Source organism: Triticum urartu, chromosome 4 (assembly GCF_003073215.2).
Source record: "Triticum urartu cultivar G1812 chromosome 4, Tu2.1, whole genome shotgun sequence".
Taxonomy (NCBI): domain Eukaryota; kingdom Viridiplantae; phylum Streptophyta; class Magnoliopsida; order Poales; family Poaceae; genus Triticum; species Triticum urartu.
In genome coordinates this window covers 448,398,801-448,410,452 of record NC_053025.1, presented here as the reverse complement: position 1 = coordinate 448,410,452, position 11,652 = coordinate 448,398,801, and positions in this window count along the sequence as shown.

Sequence of the window (11,652 nt, the reverse complement as noted above, 5' to 3'; positions counted from 1 at the left end):
ATGCAGCATGTTGGCTTCGGCGTTGGCTGATGAGGCAACACATGTAGCACCACAACTTGATGTGGCTGTCACTCCAACCAGGCACATGCTCACTATGCCACAGAGTCTACAAGGAAGTCCCAATCCAGTCACAAGAAGGATGTTGGCCATGGCATTGGCTGATGAGGCGTCGCAGCAACCTACCCCAACTGTGGAGGACACCATGATAGCATATGACATGGCCTCAAGCTCGAAAGCTAGAAAGTTGACCCCGAAGAGAAGGAAGTACTAGTGTTGTGCTTATCTTCTCTATGCTTTTGGTTGTAATATGGCAAACTTAGCATCCTTTACTTTGGATGTAACATGGCAGCAACTATTGTGTTATGCTTTTGGTTGTAACATGGCAGTTACAATGGCCTTCTGCTTTTGGTTGTAAAACATGGCAGAAATTATGGCCTTATGGTAGATGGTGTATGATCATGTTAACTGCTTTATTTCGCTATATTGTCTTGATATTGTGTCATGGTGTATGAATATGTTCATTTGGAAATATATGTTTGAATTTTCTATTCTGTGCATACATATTTTGAAAAGTGAAATAATAGGCAAAATGCTGTCCAAATTGAGCCAATATGCTGCCCAAATTTTGAACTTTTTTTGAACAACCCAGAAAAAATTGAAAAAATTACAGTAAATCATTCATAATTACAGTAAATCATTCATATATGTTTGACTAATCTGAGAAAGTTTCATGCAATTTGGATCATTGGTTCAACGGGAAAATGCATCTCAACTTTCAGATTAACTAGTTTGACCACATTTTGACCGAAATTAAAAAGTTGTCAGAAAAAATTGAAAAAAATACAATAAATCATTCATATATGTGTGACTAATCTGAGAAAGTTTCATGCAATTTGGATCATTGGTTCAACGAATCTATGCATTTCAACTAGTTTGAGCAAATTTGGACCAAAACTTGATGAGGAGCAGCAGGGGAAGAAGACTCCAGTGGTAGGGGCAGCAGCGGCAGGGTAGAAGTTTCACGAGGGGAGCAAGAGGGGGCGGCAGCAGCAAGGCAGGAAGGGCCGGCGAGGAGCAGCAGGAAGGTGCAGGAGAGGAGTGGAGTACGAGTTCATCCATCCCCCTGTATTATGTTTGGATCAGAGAGGTATAAGGGTATAATAGTCCTCTATTTTCTTCACTTATGTTGTCTATTATTTACAAAGTTTGTTTTTGTGTTGAAAAGTGGCAAAAGATCAAAATCCAAACAAAGGAGTGTCACCAGATCAATTACAAAGTAAGGAGTGGCAAATTATCAAAGTCCAAAGTAAAGAGTGGCAACAAATCTAATCGCCCCCTATATATAGTGCGGGGTGCGGTTCCGGTCAACTCTAATCCCTTCGCTCCCCACCACCGCCGCCCCTGTCTCCTCACCGCGGCCGCTCGCTGCTCGTCTTCCTCTTTGCGACCGCTCGCCGCTCGTGTTCCTTGCCGCGGCCGCTCGTGCTCCTCGCCGTGGACGCTCGCCGCTCGTGCCCCTCGTCCGACGCCACATCGCTCTAGTCGCCGCAGTCCCCGGCGCGACCCCTTGCCTGACTTGCTCCAGTCGCCGCCTTCCTCCGCGTTCTTCACTCCAAGGTCGAGATGCCCAGGACCAAGCATTCCATGCCCAAGCAGGTCACCGGTGGTCCATCTCGTATGTCTCATCATGGTGGTTCCGATAACTTGCTACCTCTAGAGCACTGCGTTGGTTTTCCCTTGAAGAGGAAAGGGTGATGCGGCAAAGTACAATAAGTATTTCCCTCAGTTTTTGAGAACCAAGGTATCAATCCAGTAGGAGATCATGCTCCAGTCCCACGCACCTACACAAACAACTAAGAACCTTGCAACCAACACGATAAAGGGGTTGTCAAGCCCTTCACGATCACTTACGAGAGTGAGATCTGATAGATATGATAAGATAATATTTTTGGTATTTTTATGATAAAGAGAAATAAAGATGCAAAGTAAAATAAATGGCAAAGGAAATAACTAAGTGTTGGAAGAATAATATGATGGAAGATAGACCCGGAGGCCATAGGTTTCACTAGTGGCTTCTCTCAAGAGCATAAGTATTACGGTGGGTAAACGAATTACTGTCGAGCAATTGATATAATTGAGCATAGTTATGAGAATATCTAGGTATGATCATGTATATAGGCATCACGTCCAAGACAAGTAGACCGAAATGATTCTGCATCTACTACTATTACTCCACACATCAACCGCTATCCAGCATGCATCTAGAGTATTAAGTTCATAAGAACAAAGTAATGCTTTAAGGAAGATGACATGATGTAGAGGGATAAACTCATGCAATATGATATAAACCCCATCTTTTTATCCTCGATGGCAACAATACAATACGTGCCTTGCTGCCCCTGCTGTCACTAGGAAAGGACACCGCAAGATCGAACCCAAAGCTAAGCACTTCTCCCATTGCAAGAAAGATCAATCTAGTAGGCCAAACCAAACTGATAATTCGAAGAGACTTGCAAAGATAAACCAATCATACATAAAATAATTCAGAGGAGATTCAAATATTCTTCATAGATAAACTTGATCATAAACCCACAATTCATCGGATCTCGGCAAACACACCGCAAAAGAAGATTACATCGAATAGATCTCCAAGAAGATCGAGGAGAACTTTGTATTGAGATCCAAAGAGAGAGAAGAAGCCATCTAGCTAATAACTATCGACCCGTAGGTCTGAAGTAAACTACTCACACATCACCGGAGAGGCGATGGAGTTGATGTAGAGGCCCTCCGTGATCAATGCCCCCTCTGATGGAGCTCCGGAAAAGGCCCCAAGATGGGATCTCTCGGGTACAGAAGGTTGCGGTGGTGGAATTAGGTTTTCGTGGTGCTCCTAGATGTTTGGGGGTACGTGGATATATATAGGAGGAAGAAGTACGTCGGTGGAGCAATGGAGGGCCCACGAGGGTGGAGGGCGCGCCCAGGGAGGGTAGGCGCGCCCCCTGCCTCGTGCCTTCCTCGGTTGTTTCTTGACGCCCACTCCAAGTCTCCTGGATCACGTTTTTTGAGAAAATCACATTCCCGAAGGTTTCATTCCGTTTGGACTCCGTTTGATATTCCTTTTCTTCGAAACCCTAAAATAGGCAAAAAAAACAGCAATTTGGGTTGGGCCTCCGGTTCGTAGGTTAGTCCCCAACATAATATAGAAGTGTAAAATAAAGCCCATTAATACCCAAAATAGATAATATAATAACATGGAGAAATTAAAAATTATAGATACGTTGGAGACGTATCAAGCATCCCCAAGCTTAATTCCTGCTCGTCCTCGAGTAGGTAAATGATAAAAGAAGAATTTTTGATGTGGAATGCTTTCTAACATATTTCTCAATGTAATTTTCCTTTATTGTGACATGAATGTTAAGATCCGAAAGATTCAAGATAAAAGTTTAATATTGACACAAAAATAATAATACTTCAAGCATACTAACTAAGCAATCATGTCTTCTCAAAATAACATGGCCTAAGAAAGTTATCCCTACAAAATCATATAGTCTGGCGATGCTCTATCTTCACCACACAAAATATTTAAATCATGCACAACCCCGATGACAAGCCAAGAAATTGTTTCATACTTTTGATGTTCTCAAACTTTTTCAATCTTCACACAATATATGAGCGTGAGCCATGGCTATAGCACTATGGTGGAATAGAATGGTGGTTGTGGATAAGACAAAAAGGAGAAGATAGTCTCACATCAACTAGGCGTATCAATGGGCTATGGAGATGCCCATCAATAGATATCAATGTGAGTGAGTAGGGATTGCCATGCAATGGGTGCACTAGAGCTATAAGTATATGAAAGCTCAAAAAAATAAACTAAGTGGGTGTGCATCCAACTTTCTTGCTCACGAAGACCTAGGGCATTTTGAGGAATCCCATCATTGGAATATACAAGCCAAGTTCTATAATGAAAATTTTCCACTACTATATGAAAGTGATATCATAGGAGACTCTCTATCATGAAGATCATGGTGCTACTTTGAAGCACAAGTGCGGAAAAAGGATAGTAGCATTGTCCCTTCTCTCTTTTTCTCTCAATTTTTTTTATTTGGGCCTTCTTTCTTTTTTTTTCTTTTTGGCCTCTTTTCTCCTTTTTTTTTTTTTTTCGTCCGGAGTCTCATCCCGACTTGTGGGGGAATAAAAGTCTCCATCATCCTTTCGTCACTTGGGACAATGCTCTAATAATGATGATCATCACACTTTATTTACTTACAACTGAAGAATTACAACTCGATACTTAGAACAAAATATGACTCTATGTGAATGCCTCTGGCGGTGTACCGGGATGAGCAATGATGCATGAGTGACATGTAGGAAGAATTATCAACGGTGGCTTTGCCACAAATACGATGTCAACTACATGATCATGCAAGCAATATGACAATGATGAAGCGTGTCATAATAACGGAACGGTGGAAAGTTGCATGGCAATATATCTCGGAATGGCTATGGTAATGCCATAATAGGTAGGTATGGTGGCTGTTTTGAGGAAGGTATATGGTGGGTGTATGGTACCGGCGAAAGTTGCGCGATATTAGAGAGGCTAGCAATGGTGGAAGGGTGAGAGTGCGTATAATCCATGGACTCAACATTAGTCGTAAAGAACTCACATACTTGTTGCAAAAATCTATTAGTTATCGAAACAAATTAGTACGCGCATGCTCCTAGGGGGATAGATTGGTAGGAAAAGACCATCGCTCGTCCCCGACCGACACTCATAAGGAAGACAATCAATAAATAAATCATGCTCCGACTTCATCACATAAAGGTTCACCACACATGCATGCTATGGGAATCACAAACTTCAACACAAGCATTTCTCAAATTCACAACTACTCAACTAGCATGACTCTAATATCACCATCTCTATATCTCAAAACAATTATCAAGTATCAAACTTCTCATAGTATTCAATGCACTTCTATGAAAGTCTTTATATTAAAGAAATTTTCCATGTTGTTCTAAAGGACTCTCAAAATAATATAAGTGAAGCATGAGAGAACAATAGTTTCTATAAAACAAATCCACCATCGTGCTCTAAAAGATATAAGTGAAGCACTAGAGCAAAAACTATATAGCTCAAAAGATATAAGTGAAGCACATAGAGTATTCTAATAAATTTCAAATCATGTGAGTCTCTCTCAAAAGGTGTGTACAGCAAGGATGATTGTGGTAAACTAAAAATCAAAGACTCAAATCATACAAGATGCTCCAAGCAAAACACATATCATGTGGTGAATAAAAATATAGCTCCAAGTAAAGTTACTGATAGACGAAGACGAAAGAGGGGGTGCCTTCCGGGGCATCCCCAAGCTTAGGATTTTTGGTGTCCTTGAATTTTACCTTGGGGTGCCATGGGCATCCCCAAGCTTAGTCTCTTGCCACTCTTTGTTCCATAATCCATCAAATCTTTACCCAAAACTTGAAAACTTCACAACACAAAACTCAAAATAGAAAATCTCATGATCTCCATTAGCAAAAGAAAACAAAACACCACTTTGAGGTACTGTAATGAAATCATTCTTTATTTATATTGGTGTTAAACCTACTGTATTCCAACTTCTCTTTGGTTTATAAACTCTTTTACTAGCCATAGATTCATCAAAATAAGCAAACAACACAAGAAAAACAGAACAGTCTATAGTAATCTGTAGCAAACTCTGGAACCCCAAAAATTCTAAAATAAATTTCCGGACGTGAGGAATTTATCTATTAATCATCTGCAAAAATAATTTACTAAATAGCACTTTCCAAATAAAAATGGCAGCAGTTCTTGTGAGCGCTAAAGTTTCTGTTTTTTACAGCAAGATCAAAAAGACTTTCCCCAAGTCTTCCCAACGGTTCTACTTGGAACAAACACTAATTAAACAAAAAACACAACCAAAATAGAGGCTAGATAAATTATTTATTACTAAACAGGAGAAAAAAGCAAGGAATAAAAATAAAATTGGGTTGCCTCCCAACAAGCGCTATTGTTTAACGCCCCTAACTAGGCTTAAAAGCGAAGATAGATCTAGGTATTGTCATCTTTGGTAGGCAATCCATAAGTGGCTCTCATAATAGATTCATATGGTATTTTAATTTTCTTTCTAGGGAAGTGCTCCATGCCTTTCCTTAATGGAAATTGTAACCTAATATTCACTTCCTTCATATCAATAATTGCACCAATCGTTCTAAGGAAAGGTCTACCAAGAATAATAGGACATGAAGGATTGCAATCTATATCAAGAACGATGAAATCTACGGGAACATAGTTCCTATTTGCAACAATAAGAACATCATTAATTCTTCCCATGGGTTTCGTAATAGTGGAATCTGCAAGTTGCAAGTTTAAAGAACAATCATCAAAATCACGGAAACCTAGCAAATCACATAAAGTTTACGGAATCATGGAAACACTAGCACCCAAATCACACAAAGCATAACACTCATGATATTTAATTTTAATTTTTATTGTAGGTTCCCACTCATCATAAAGTTTTCTAGGGATAGAAACTTCCAACTCAAGTTTTTTCTTCATAAGATTGCATCAAGGCGTCAACGATATGTTTAGTAAAAGCTTTATTTTGACTATAAGAATGAGGAGAATTTAGCACAGATTGCAACAAGGAAATACAATCTATCAAAGAGCAATTATAATAATTAAATTCCTTGAAATCCAAAATAGTGGGTTCATCAATATTTAAAGTTTTAACCTCTTCAATCCCACTTTTATCAATTTTAGAATCAAGATCTACAAACTCCGAATTTTTGGAACGCCTTCTAGGTAAAGGTGGATCATCTTCAATCCCATCATTATCAAGATTCGTATTGCAAAACAAAGACTTAATAGGAGACACATCAATAACTTTTAGATCTTCATCCTTATTATCATGAAAACTAGAAGAACACGCTTTCACAAAGCAATCTTTCTTAGCACGCATCCTAGCGGTTCTTTATTTGCACTCATCAATGGAAATTCTCATGGCTTTGAGAGACTCATTGATATCATGCTTAGGTGGAATAGATCTAAGTTTCAAAGAATCAACATCAAAAGAAATCATATCAATGTTCCTAGCCAATTCATCAATCTTAAGCAATGTTTCTTCAAACAAAGCCTTGAAACTCTTTTGCGAACTAATAAATTCTTTAATATTAGATTCAAATTCAGAGGGCATATTATTAAAATTTCCATAAGAATTGTTGTAGGAATTACCATAATTATTAGAGGAATTACTAGGAAACGGCCTAGATTTAAAATTACCTCTATACGTGTTATTACCAAAATTGTTCCTACCAACAAAATTCACATCCATAGATTCATTATTATTCTCAATCAAGGTAGACAAAGGCATATCATTAGGACCAGTAGGAGCACTCTTATTAGCAAATAATTTCATAAGTTCATCCATCTTTCCACTCAAAACATTAATCTCTTCAATTGCATGCACTTTTTATTAGTAGATCTTTCGATGTGCCATTGAGAATAATTAACCATAATATTATCTTGGAGTTTAGTAGCTTCTCCTAAAGTGATTTCCATAAAAGTGCCTCCCGCGGCCAAACCTAAAAGATTTCTAGAAGCAAAATTCAATCCGGCATAAAAGTTCTGTATAATCATCCAAAGATTCAAACCATGTCTAGGGCAATTACGTATCATTAATTTCATCCTCTCCCAAGATTGCGCAACATGTTCATGATCAAGTTGCTTAAAATTAATAATATCGTTTCTAAGAGAGATGATCTTAGCGGGAGGAAAATACTTAGAGATAAAAGCATCTTTGCACTTATTCCATGAATCAATACTATTTTTAGGCAAAGACGAAAACCAAGCTTTAGCACGATCTCTAAGCAAAAACGGAAATATCTTCAATTTAACTATATCATTGTCCACATCTTTCTTCTTTTGCATATCACACAAATCAACAAAGCTATTTAGATGGGTAGCGACATCTTCACTAGGAAGGCCGGCGAATTGATCTTTCATCACAAGATTCAACAAAGCAACATTAATTTCACAAGATTCAACATCGGTAGGAGGAGAAATCGGAGTGCTAAGAAAATCATTATTGTTGGTATTGGTAAAGTCACACAATTTAGTATTATCTTGAGCCATCGTGACAAGCAAGCAATCCAACACACAAGCAAACAAGAAACGGGCAAAAGAGGCAAATAGGGAAAGAGAAGGGGAACAAAGAGAGAGGGCGAATAAAATGGCAATGGTGAAGTGGGGGAGAGGAAAATGAGAGCCAAGTGGCAAATATGTAATGCGAGGGATAAGAGTTTGTGATGGGTACTTGGTATGTCTTGACTTAGCAATGGTACCTGAAATGACTCGTTGTTGGGAGTCAAATCTTGACTTGACTTGGCGCGAATCTCCCCAGCAATGGCGCCAGAAATCTTTCTTGCTACCTCTTGAGCACTGCGTTGGGTTTCCCTTGAAGAGGAAAGGGTGATGCAGCAAAGTAGCATAAGTATTTATCTCAGTTTTTGAGAACTAAGGTATCAATCCAGTAGGAGATCACGCTCAAGTCCCACACACCTACACAAACAAATAAGAATCTCGCAACCAACGTGATAAAGGGGTTGTCAAGCCCTTCACGGTCACTTACGAGAGTGAGATCTGATAGATATGATAAGATAATATTTTTGGTATTTTTGTGATAAAGAGAAATAAAGATGCAAAGTAAAATAAATGGCAAAGGAAATAACTAAGTGTTGGAAGATTAATATGATGGAAGATAGACCCGGGGGCCATAGGTTTCACTAGTGGCTTCTCTCAAGAGCATAAGTATTACGGTGGGTAAACGAATTACTGTCGAGCAATTGATAGAATTGAGCATAGTTATGAGAATATCTAGGTATGATCATGTATAAAGGCATCACGTTCGAGAAAAGTAGACCGAAATGATTCTGCATCTACTACTATTACTCCACACATCGACCGCTATCCAGCATGCATCTAGGGTATTAAGTTCATAAGAACTGAGTAATGCTTTAAGGAAGATGACATGATGTAGAGGGATAAACTCATGCAATATGATATAAACCCCATCTTTTTATCCTCGATGGCAACAATACAATATGTGCCTTGCTGCCCCTGTTGTCACTGGGAAAGGACACCGCAAGATTGAACCCAAAGCTAAGCACTTCTCCCATTGCAAGAAAGATCAATCTAGTAGGCCAAACCAAACTGATAATTCGAAGAGACTTGCAAAGATAAGCCAATCATACATAAAATAATTCAGAGGAGATTCAAATATTGTTCATAGATAAACTTGATCATAAACCCACAATTCATCGGATCTCGACAAACACACCGCAAAAGAAGATTACATCGAATAGATCTCCAAGAAGATCGAGGAGAACTTTGTATTGGGATCCAAAGGGAGAGAAGAAGCCATCTAGCTAATAACTATCGACCCGTCGGTCTGAAGTAAACTACTCACACATCACCGGAGAGGCCATGGAGTTGATGTAGAGGCCCTCCGTGATCAATGCCCCCTCCGACGGAGCTCCGGAAAAGGCCCCAAGATGGGATCTCTCGGGTACAGAAGGTCACGACGGTGGAAATAGGTTTTCGTGGTGCTCCTAGATGTTTGGGGGTACGTGGATATATATAGGAGGAAGAAGTACGTCGATGGAGCAACGGAGGGCCGACGAGGATGGAGGGCGTGCCCAGAGGGGTAGGCGCACCCCCCTCTCCAAGTCTCCTGGATCACGTTTGTTGAGAAAATCACGTTCCCGAAGGTTTCATTCCGTTTGGACTCCGTTTGATATTCCTTTTCTTCGAAACCCTAAAATAGGCAAAAAACAGCAATTTGGGCTGGGCCTCCGGTTAGTAGGTTAGTCCCAAAAATGATATAAAAGTGTAAAATAAAGCCATTAATATCAAAAATAGATAATATAATAGCATGGCGAAATCAAAAATTATAGATACGTTGGAGACGTATCATGACTCACAGGAGCGGACTCGTCCTCAGAAGCGTGCCGCTCGCCCTCACAGCTCTACTAGCAACTCCTCTTCTGAGGGCTTCGACTATGAGGATAAGCTGGATGATTTGGAGCAGCTCGAGTTTGTCGCCGTTCGCACCTCCGCACCCAAGCCGAGTACTCGTCGTGCCACCTTCAAGCCTCCTCCTCCGGTGCAACCTCACGGTGATGCTCGTCATATCTCTCTCGAACCTCCTTTACCCCTCGGCCACCAAGTTAAGCGGTTCAACGAGGTTCCTGTTGCTTCCTATCTTAAGTTGTGTCGTGATGTTGATCAATTTACGGTTGCTCGAGACTCTCAGGACAATCGTTTTCGCACTAATGTCCAAGCTGACATTTTTACCACTTTCATCATTCCTAAGGGTCTTTCTCTGCATTTGTGCATTGATTTAGAGCATATTCGTACTCATCCGGAAAAATATTCCCAGGCTATTGAGCTCATTGAGTCGTCCAATCTTGCTGCTCCATTTTCATTTCAGCATGACTTTAACCAAGCCGCCATTCATCAATTCTATGCCACATGTTTCTTCAGTCCAAATAACACTGTTACTTGGATGACCTCAGACACAAAGCTCCCGGCTTCCTATTCTCAGTTTGTTGCTGCCCTTGGTTTTCCTGACACCGGGTTCAAAATTCACAATGATGACCTCGAACATAGACCCAAGGGCACCGATGTATGTGCTGATCTTATCAAACCCATACCAGACCTGACTAATGAGGAGAAACATAAGGGCTTTAACCAAGTCTCCATTGGGCATGCTCCTTTCTTCATTATCTATCAATGTGTCATTCGCACCATTTATCCTAAGATGGGTGACAAGGGCTCTTGCAGTAGCTACTGCATCGCTCTCATGCATCACCTTTATGCGTCTCCGAAAGGGAAGACCAATGTGCCTCATTTTCTATGGCATGAGATTCGTCTCGCTTCTCTCCAGTACAAGCGGGCCTTTCCTCATGCTCCATTTCTTCAGGCATTTATCGAAAGTGTGGCTCTGTTTCCTATTGTCCGCACTCATTTGCATGAGCGACGGGTCATTCCCGCACACATGGCCGGTGACTATGTTCCCAAGGATTCTTCCTCTTCTGCTCATCCGCGCCGAACTGTTGCTAGAACTCCTCATCCTGCTCCCTCCGGATCTGCACCCTTTGGTCGCATTGCTTGTTTTCTTGGGAAGGCTCACTCTGCCTTGATGAAGGCTGTTACTTTTAACTGCTCCCAAAATCACGATGTTGTCACGCGCCTTATCACCTCCAAAAATGCTCTGAAGGCTCGTCTGAGAGACTCCAGAGTGTTCGATGTGAGTGATGATGACTGTTTTCCTGATGAGCCCCCTTCTGACTTTGGCTTTCCTTCGGGTCCTGAGTGGTCTGACTTCCTTGACGAGGCCGGTGGTAGTGGTGCTCATGATGATGATGATGAGGCTGGGTTCTGATGATGATGATGATATTCTGGTTGCTCCACTTGGCAGCCTTTTTGGGTACTTGCTGCCAAGGGGGAGTAGTGTATCCATTGAGTACTGTAATATGTGATATTAACTTGTATTGCACTATGATATGTATCGTACCATGAACCTTGTTATGATCATTGTTACTTTAGGTTCTATAATGTGAGTGATGAATCTA